The sequence below is a fragment of the Curcuma longa genome, chromosome 19 (genome assembly GCF_044706935.1).
Source record: "Curcuma longa cultivar G26 ecotype Majalengka, Jawa Barat chromosome 19, ITB_CL_G26_1.1, whole genome shotgun sequence".
NCBI lineage: Eukaryota > Viridiplantae > Streptophyta > Magnoliopsida > Zingiberales > Zingiberaceae > Curcuma > Curcuma longa.
The window spans coordinates 4,027,829-4,037,543 of NC_133879.1; the positions used below are offsets into that span (position 1 = coordinate 4,027,829).

The 9,715-nt window shown below is 37.8% G+C and overlaps 1 pseudogene; it reads left to right on the forward strand.

Annotated features, from left to right (window-relative positions):
* The first annotated feature begins 708 nt into the window (after nucleotides 1-708).
* Nucleotides 709-3,768, forward strand: LOC141812767 (uncharacterized; annotated as a pseudogene).
* Nucleotides 3,769-9,715: the final 5,947 nt, after the last annotated feature.

The following is a 9,715-nucleotide window of genomic DNA, read 5'->3' on the forward strand; positions in this document are numbered from 1 at the left end:
AATTTTCTTTCAGCACTTATTTCAAGTATCTTTCAATTCTGCATTTCTTTCAAGTTTTGCCTAGATTTAATTCTGGCACTTGCCTAGATTAAGTTCTGGCAAATTTTCTTTCAGCTTTTATTTCCAGTATCTTTATCTTTCAATTCTGCATTCTAATAAGTTTTGCCTAGATTCAATTCTGGCAAATTTCCTTTCGGCACTTAATTCAAGTTTTCAATTCTGCTATTTGCATTCTTCTTCAATTCCTATCTTTTATCCTAATTTCCTTGGAGTTTTTCAATTAGTCAAAGAACGCTTACAGGGAATTGCCTCAATTCTAAGTTCTTTAAAGAGCTAACATTAGTGAGTTGAGTGATTGAGTGACAACAGCTTACTTTAATGGCGACAAGTGGAGATGAAGCAAGACCTAGAGAAACCCTTGAACAACGTGCCTTGAGACAACACTTGGAACGCATGGAAATCAGATTCAGTCAAATCCTCGACAGACTAGAGAGGCAAGATGCTATAATTACTGGACTACAAAATAATCAAATTGGTAGAGTTCCTACACGAAGTGCAAGGCAGCATAACCGTGATGACAATGATGATGATGACATTTCTGAGGACATTGATGATAGAGCTTCTAGTGGCAGATCTGGTCATGTTAGAATTGGTGGTAGAAGAGGAAGGGCAAATGAATATGTTGATAGAAACTTGGGCAATATCAAGATGAAGATTCCTTCATTTCAAGGCAAAAGTGATCCAGATGTATATTTAGAGTGGGAAAAGAAAGTGGAATTAGTGTTTGATTGTCACAACTACTCTGAAGAAAAGAAGGTAAAACTTGCTGCTGTTGAGTTTATTGATTATGCTATTATTTGGTGGGATCAAATTATTCTAAGCAGGAGAAGAAACAAAGAGAGACCTATTGACACATGGGAGGAGATGAAATCTATAATGAGAAAGAGGTTCATTCCCTCACATTACTATCGAGATTTGTACCAAAGATTACAAAGTCTAACACAAGGGTCCAAGACTGTGGAGGAATACCACAAAGAGATGGAGATTGCCATGATTCGAGCCAATGTGGAGGAGGACCGAGAAGCAACCATGGCACGATTTTTACAAGGTTTGAATCAGAAATTGCAAATGTAGTGGAGTTGCAACATTATGTGGAGCTTGAAGATATGGTGCATATGTCCATGAAAGTTGAAAGGCAACTCAAAAGGAAGGGTTCAATCAAGCATGGGCAAAGTCATAATTCATCCACTTGGAAATCTAGCTGGAATAAAAAAGATGATAAAGTTGCATCAAAAGTAAGACCGAGTTTTCCAAGAATAAAGATGCTAGTTCTCCATTGGTCAAAGGTAAAGAACCTATCCAATCTTCAAGAAACAGAGATATTAAATGCTTTAAGTGTTTGGGAAGGGGACATATTGCATCACAATGTCCAAACAAAAGAATTATGATTTTGAAAGAAAATGGTGATATTGAAACTGAGAGTGAGTCCGAAGATGATAGTGCCTTGCCACCAGTATTGGAAAGTGATGTAGAAGAGTATCCCGTTGAAGGTGAAGCCCTCGTCACTAGGCGTGCTCTAAATGTGCAAATGAAGGAAGAAGATGAAGAACAACGAGAGAACATATTTCATACCCGTTGCCACATCAAAGAGAAGGTATGTAGTATGATTATTGATGGGGGAAGTTGCACTAATGTAGCTAGTACTCTTTTGGTTGAGAAATTATGCTTACCTACCACTAAACATCCTAGACCTTATAAACTACAATGGTTGAATGATTGCGGGGAAGTTAAGGTCACTAAGCAAGTATTGGTTTCATTATCCATTGGTAGGTATCATGATGAGGTTCTTTGTGATGTAGTGCCAATGCATGCAAGTCATTTGCTTTTAGGTAGACCATGGCAATTTGATAGGAAGGTCATGCATGATGGGTTCAAAAATAAGTATTCTTTTATGATGCATGGTAAACTTGTAACTCTTGTACCATTAACTCCTAAGCAAGTATATGAAGATCAATTGAGGATCAAAAATGAGAGTGAAAAGAGTGTGAGAAAAGAAAAAGAAAAAGAAAAAGAGTGTGAGAAAAGAAAGAATGGAAAAGAAAAAGAGTGTGAGAAAATAAAAAGTGTGGATGAGAGGAGTGAAAAAAAGAATGAAAAAGAAAAAAAACTTCAAGAGCAAGAGAGTAAAAAAGTGAGCTTTTATGCAAAAGAAAGAGAGGTTAAGAGAGTTTTTTATTCTCAACAGCCGATGATTTTACTTTTGTACAAGGAGGCTTATTTCAACACTAACAATCTTAACTCTTCTTTGCCTAGTGTTGTTAAATCTCTTTTGCAGGAGTTTGATGATGTATTTCCTGATGAGGTTCCTGATGGATTGCCACCACTTAGGGGAATAGAGCACCAAATTGATTTCATCCCAGGAGCAACAATTCCTAATAGACCGGCCTATAGGAGTAATCCGGCGGAGATAAAGGAGCTGCAAAAGCAAGTTGAAGAGTTGATGAGGAAAGGGTACGTCCGAGAAAGTTTGAGCCCTTGTGCTGTTCCTGTTTTGCTTGTGCCTAAGAAGGATGGAACTTGGAGAATGTGCGTTGATTGCAGGGCTATCAACAAGATTATGGTAAAGTATCGTCATCCTATTCCTAGATTAGATGATATGCTAGATGAACTACATGGTTCTTGCATTTTCTCTAAAATTGATTTGAAGTCTGGCTATCATCAAATTCGAATGCGTGAGGGAGATGAATGGAAAACTGCTTTTAAGACTAGGTATGGTTTATATGAATGGTTAGTCATGCCATTTGGGCTAACTAATGCTCCTAGTACTTTCATGAGATTAATGAACCATATTTTGTGTGCTTTTATTGGGGACTTTGTTGTAGTATATTTTGATGACATCTTGATTTATAGCAAAAATTTAGATGAGCATCTAAATCATTTACAAAAAGTTCTACTTGTTTTGCGAAATGAAAAGTTGTATGCTAACCTTCAAAAATGTTCTTTTTGCACTAGTCAGATTGAGTTTCTTGGTTATATTGTTAGTGCTAAGGGAATAGCAGTGGATGAAGAGAAGGTTAAGGCTATTCGTGAATGGCCAACACCAAAAACCATAACTGAGGTACGTAGCTTTCATGGGTTGGCTAGTTTCTATAGGAGGTTTGTTAAAAATTTTAGTACTTTAGCTGCACCCTTGACTGAAGTTGTTAAAAAGAATGTTGGTTTTCATTGGGATAGTGAACAAAATTCAGCTTTCAACTTACTTAAGGAGAAGCTAACTTCTGCACCAATACTTGCATTACCTAACTTTGCTAAAACTTTTGAAATTGAGTGTGATGCATCAGGAATAGGTATTGGAGCTGTGCTAATACAAGAAGGTCAACCCCTTGCTTATTTTAGTGAGAAACTCAGTGGAGCAACTTTGAACTATCCAACTTATGACAAGGAGATGTATGCATTGGTGAGGGCTTTAGAGACTTGGCAGCATTACTTGTGGCCCAAAGAGTTTGTCATTCACACTGATCATGAATCGTTGAAGCATTTGAAGAGCCAAAGTAAGTTGAATAGACGTCATGCAAAATGGGTGGAGTTCATTGAGTCATTTCCTTATGTGATCAAGTATAAACGAGGTATGGAAAACATTGTTGCAGATGCTTTGTCTCGAAGGTATACCTTGATCTCTACTTTGAACACTAAATTGTTAGGTTTTGAATACATTAAAGATCTATATTCTAATGATCCTGACTTTGGAAATGTATTTGAAGTTTGTGAACATGCTGCATTTGGGAAGTTTTAGCATCTTTGGGCTCCACCATGCTTCACGGGTGGATCTGCTTTATCTCAGAGCTTATCCTCTTTATTCTTTCGACGAGGTTCCAAAGATCTCGTCTGTTCTGCTTTAACTCTGGTAATTGCCTTCGCCAATAATTTAAGTCACTATCTTGAGGCCTTTGAGAACTTTGAGGGAATAGGTCCCGCCGTCCACCCTCCATGTGCGCTCGGTGTCCAAAGTCGACTTCCTTCATTTGAAGAATCATTTCCAGCTCATGTAAACTGGAAAGAACATTCTGTATAGCTTTCTCTTCAATACCAGCCATCTCCCTTCTTTTGTCATGTTCTTCTTTACACAGAATTCCCTTTGAAGTTTCACAAATTAAATCTTCATATTGCGTCAATAAGGGATATTTGGTAGAGTTGAGACTTCTTCTTGTTGATCAATAGTAGATTCCTCAGTAAGGACTGCTACTATTTTTGGCTTCGTAATTAACTTGGACAAGGTGTAAGCAAATAAATTTAACTTTCCATCTATGTGTTCAAAATGTACCTTTATCCCGGTGCCAGTAATAAAATCTGTGAAAGCCAGCCATCTAACCCTTGAGGGTTTATTCCTTGCAGTCTTATTATGGAAAGAAATTATCGCCTGACAATCTGTCCTGAGCATAATTTCATCCTTATCTAGGAAATGTATCTTTAATGCTGTCATAGTTTCCATTGCTGCAAATATTCAGCATCAATCAATGATTTTACCATGGGAAATTTTCCATGCGTGTACACACAAATTTTTTCAGAATTTCTGGGTCATACTTGTTCTTCTTCCATTTACAGACTCCTCCCCATCCGGTCATCGAGCCATCTGTCTCAAGTATGATATATGCCCCTTCTGGTGGTATATCAAGGTCAGGCAAAGTTTTAACCTGCTCCTTAATCTGTCTGACTAACTCCCAATCAAAAGATTTCATTCTTTTATCCCCATGTATAGAAGTTTTTTCATAAAGGGGACCCAGTTTGGTACTTAGGTTTGGTATGTAGGTTCGGGCATAGTTTAAAATTCCTAGCCATGACCTAAGCCCTTTCTTTTCTTTGAGTTGATCATCTTTAACTTCAGTAATCTTCTTGATTATATGGGGTTGAAGTCTAAGCTTTCCTTCCCCTATCTCAGCTCCTAGAAATTCTATTCGTGGTACTGCTATTTTGCATTTAGTGGGAGACAATACCAGTCCTTGTTCTTGACAGAGATTAAGCATAATTTCCGAATATTTAATATGCTCTGATTCAGACTGAGAGAAGACTAATATGTCATCAATATATACTGCAATAAAATCATCAGTACCTTTAAATACATGATCCATCTTCCTTTGAAATATAGCCGGTGCATTCTTCAATCCGAATAGCATTACCAACCATTCATATAATCCTTGCGGATAAATAAATGCTGTCCACTCCACAGAATCCAGATCCATTGCAATTTGATGAAAACCTGATTTCAAATCAAACTTGGAATAGATTTTTGAATTACTGACCTTCTTAATTATTGTATTGATTCCTGGGAGACTGTACTGGTCCTTGTAAGTATTGTCGTTAAGTGTCCTGTAATTGAACACCATTCTTTCCTTGCCCTTTACTTCTTTACTAGGATCTACTGATGTCCCAGATTGTACAATCATAGCCATGGTCCGATGCCTGCTCTTACTGGGTCTGATTACCTTTAGCTTCAGCAGCTGATTAACATGCTTTTCAAAAATAGATTTTAATGCAGGAGTTATATGTGAGAGAGGCTTATCTTGTATAGTGATGTCTGAGTTGATCAGATCCAGCTTACATACGACCTTGTTCTTGGCCCAGTGTAGCAATGGATTTTCCCCAATGAATCCCTGCCTTTTCAGCCTTTCTATCAAAGTATCATGCTTCTGAAGTACTTTTGAATTATAAGGATTAGAGACAAAGCATAATTGTTCTTGAATTTCCATATATTCATATTCATCCAGCTGAAGTTCTTCAATGGCAAAAGCTGCAGTCTGATTAGTCACTATTGAGGTAATGTTATTATAAAATGTAACATTATTTTCCTCATTGCGGACTCCTCCTTTCATACTTCTAATAAAATTATATCCTAATATCATTTGTATTCCTTCGCCCAAGGTCATATCAAATGAATAAGTGAATGGTATTCGAAACTTACTTTCACCAATTTTCATGTATCCTCCCTTCAGCTTCAGGCTAGCTGATTGCTTTGAATTCACCCAACTGATCATCACTGTATCAGCACTCTTTTCCAGTGATTTTTCTGGTATAGATTTTCTATCTATGCAGCATGTTAATGCTCCTGTATCAAGTATAGCATTAACTGAGAATGGAACAACTTCAGGAATCTCGAAGGTTACCTTCATATTGTAAAGTCTATTGGTCACCCTCCTTTGATGATGATGTCCTTCACTAACCTTTGAAATCATTATTTCCTCTAGATATACCAATTGCTCTTTACCCTTTCCTTTTTCTTGGTCATGAAGTGTCAGTTGATTCAGATCCTCTTCTAACTCTTTTTCAAGATCTTCTCCCTGACCTTTTTCTGAGTACTTCTATTTCAATCTGCAATCTTTGAATTTCATATTGCAAATAGGAAATGTAGTTGAGCCTGGTATTCATGTAAGTATTTAAATCTCTGGTATTATGACTTACTAACCTTTCTAGGTCAAGGTAAGCCTGGTTTTGTTCTGCCATTGATCCAGAGGCGAGATCTTCAAGAGTAAACATTCTTCTTATTTGGGATAGAACATTCTGTGTTTCGTCTGCTGAATTGACCAGCTTATCATACTGGTCTGGAAACATCATTCGTCATTGTATAAAATACTTCTTTGTTTCTCCAAGAAGATTTTCTATAAACTGGACTTTAGTTCTCTTATCAGTCCAAATCTTCGAATCCACCACATTTGTGGTTATAGACTCCCATCTGGAAATCACATCATTATTGCACCTGTTTGTTGCTGTGCTGATGGAAGCGTCCATTGCTCCGTATTATATGCTCCCTGAATTTTTCCCAGTTTTGCTCCCATGTAGGACATATTCCCATAGGGATTGGAAGTAGTCGGTCTTTCAGTTGCTGGAGCATATTGTGGAGGACCCATCATACATAGAATCCTCTGGTGGATTATATGCTGATGATGCTGTAGAGGCTAGAATTCTCTGGACTTGGGCCTCTATCTGGACTGGATAGTCTGTTGGTAGAGCTCAAGATGGGCTAGTTGAATTTCCTCATCTTGTTGGAAGTTAGTTTCAACAGAAAAATAAGAATCAGAAGAGTCATACCCATCACCTTCCGTAGAGAATGGGTTGACCCATTCATCTTCTTGGTCTGTGCTATAAACAGGATCATCTCCATTTAGAAAAGCCATCATTTCGTCCGTTTCATCTTCACTAATCCAACCATAGCAAGGTTGCCTTTGGTTCTAGATATTAGAATTTGCTTCATCATCCTCATCACCCCAGCTTGGTTTTAGTGCTGGAACATAATTAATATATTCCGGGGGATTATATTTTACATTGTAATCATATTTGCCACTTGGTTGTCCCAAGGTGTCCCAGATATCCTTTTGTTGGGATTGGCCTTCCTGATGATTGATAGACAAAATATGTTCTTTACCAACCCAATTTAATAATAACTGATCATACTCATCTGGTTTAGGATCAGGTATTGCTTCTTCTGGTTGCGTTGGCGGACACAAGGTTTGCATTAGTGTAGTCCACTCTGATGAACCAATCAATGCTTGGCTTGTTGAAGCTTGGTTTGCCCTGGATGTGGATCCAAATCCTTGTGTTTCTCTCAGTGTATCTGATAAGCTTGGAACCTGCATCAACGGTGGTATGGCAATCTTTGTAAAGATTATTTGAGCGATTGCATCACCTCTTTTAAAATAAACCGGTTCAAATGTTAGATTGAAGACCAGAATTTTAATTTCTCCTCGGTAATCACTGTCAATTACCCCTGCTCCAATGTGAATACCCTTTTTCCAGGCAACTCCGGATCTTGGAGCAATTCTTCCATAATATCCTTCAGGAATAGCCATAGCCAGTCCTGTGCCGAGTAAATCCCTGTCACCTACACCTATTTCAGCATTAGCAGTGATATGGAGATCATACCCTGTAGCTCCTGCAGTAGCCCTTATCGGTATAGTTGAATTTGGGCTTAATCTTGTAAACTCTACTATGGGATGAGCTTCTTCAATTGTTAGAACTGCCAGGATTTCTTGCTCAGGAGAATGAATTTCTTCATCATGCTCATTGACTTGATGTGGTTGTTGTTCAGGGACTGCCGTATACCCTTCAAATTGTAGAGAAACACTTCCGTCCATAAGAGCAGTGATATGGGAGTCTATAACCACAAATGTGGTGGATTCGAAGATTTGGACTGATAAGAGAACTAAAGTCCAGTTTATAGAAAATCTTCTTGGAGAAACAGAGAAGAAGTATTTTATACAATGACGAATGATGTTTCCAGACCAGTATGATAAGCTGGTCAATTCAGTAGACGAAACACAGAATGTTCTGTCCCAAATAAGAAGAATGTTTACTCTTGAAGATCCCGCCTCTGGATCAACGACAGAACAAAACCAGGCTTACCTTGACCTGGAAAGGTTAGTATGTCATAATACCAGAGATTTAAATACTTACATGAATATGTACAAGGAGCTTGCAGCAAAGACTGGAAGAGCTTTTATGAATGAAGAGTTGTCAAGCAAATTCTATAAGAAGATGCCACCTCTGATTGGGGAATATTTAGAGAAGAGATTCCAGGAAACACACAAAGGCAACACGATTGGTATACTTCCCAAAATATAGAGAACCAAAGGAAGCTCTCACAATAGAGAAAACTCTAATTTCATTCAAACTCAACATGCCTTATGTACCATCCTAAATTTCCATATTTCGAGTCCTTAAAGTGCTTAAAAATATTTAGAAATGCCATAGAAATATTCTAGAGATTTTTAGAGTATTTTTATGTAATTTTTGGAGGTCGTTTGGTATTTTTACCAAAAGAAACAAAATCGTGACAAAAAAAGGCCAGGCCAAGGCTCGAACCCAAGATTCCTAACTAAACAACACCTTAACTCATTTTGACTAACCAAGAATCCAACAGGGATATGCTTTAAAGAAAAGAGGACGCATTATAATTATACGAGTTTAGACGTCAAGTTAGACATGAAAAGATATTTTAGTATAAAAGGGGAAGTTAGAGAGGAAAAAAAGAAAACCTATTTTTTCTCTTCCTCTCTCTTTGGGCGGCGGAAATAGACGAGTTTCCTCCTTCTCCCTTCCTCCTTGTGGTGGCCGGCCAAGAGAAGGGAATTGGGGAGTCTATTCCATGTTCAGACACGTCGACAAGGGTTTTCTAAACACGCTAGAGTGTTTGGAGTGTTCAACCTTAGGATTTCATTTGTAAGTGCAAGAACAAGGAGGCAAGTACTACTCACCTGCAGTAAGAGTTGTTCCGGTATTTTTTCTTTATCTTCGTAACATGCTTTAAAGAATTATGTTCACTCTATGCAAAAATTCTAAATTATATATAAACTCTAGAATTGTATGCATGTAGAATGATAAAGTATTATATTAAGTCCTTTTAGAGGTTTATGAGAAGTTTATAAGCAAAGAAAGACCAAGGTCTTGATAGGATCCCAAATTCAAGAATTTGAGAATCAAAAGCACGCCAGGTGTTTGAAGAAATGCCAAGGCACTTTACTATATGAGTACTAAAAGATAACAAGTATTTTACTTTGAAGAGGCTAGTACCCGACTTCTGAGATTGTCGTAAAATAAATCCAGGTGACCAATTCCGAGGTCTTGGCCTTGGTAAGACCAAGGTCTTTACCCTCGTAGGACTAGTGGCTCGCTACCCCAGTCTCTATTAGGGAGCGCGCTTTTGTACTACGCCTGGGCCCCAAGAGAA